The 577-nt window shown below is 44.2% G+C and overlaps 1 protein-coding gene across 1 annotated transcript in view; it reads left to right on the top strand.

Moving 5' to 3' along the window:
* The window catches only part of LOC106812263, a gene marked incomplete in the record, with an annotated part of 36055 nt that overhangs the window by 8160 nt on the left and 27318 nt on the right, over positions 1-577 (top strand).

Raw genomic sequence — 577 nt, forward strand, 5'->3', positions numbered from 1 at the left:
ACACTACATGTGTGTTACACCCACACACGCACACTACATGTATGTTAAGCCCACACGCACACGCACGTCACATGTATGTTAAACCCACACACGCACACGCACACTACATGTGTGTTACACCCACACACGCACACTACATGTATGTTAAACCCACACACGCACACGCACGTCACATGTGTGTTACACCCACACACGCACACTACATGTATGTTAAACCCCCGCACACGCACACGCACGTCACATATGTGTTACACACACGCACACGCACACACACATGCTCACGTTACATAACTGTTACATCCACACGCTCAGATGGATGGGTCACATAGTGACAGGCTGGCCTTGTGTGAAGCCTTCTAACATGAGCTTGTGTGTATAAGCCATATAGGAAACTCCCCGCTACCATATTGAGATCAGATAAGAGGGGGGATAAGTTGCCTATATTATATATAACATCAAGAGATAAGAATACGTACCATAAGAGCATAAGAGCATGAGAGGTATTATTAGCTCTTGATAACATAGTTACGATAGTTCTAGTCTAGGTTTTAACGTTTATGATCTATATTTCTCTTCA

This window comes from Priapulus caudatus, unplaced genomic scaffold (assembly GCF_000485595.1).
Source record: "Priapulus caudatus unplaced genomic scaffold, Priapulus_caudatus-5.0.1 Scaffold628, whole genome shotgun sequence".
Classification (NCBI taxonomy): Eukaryota; Metazoa; Priapulida; class Priapulimorpha; order Priapulimorphida; family Priapulidae; genus Priapulus; species Priapulus caudatus.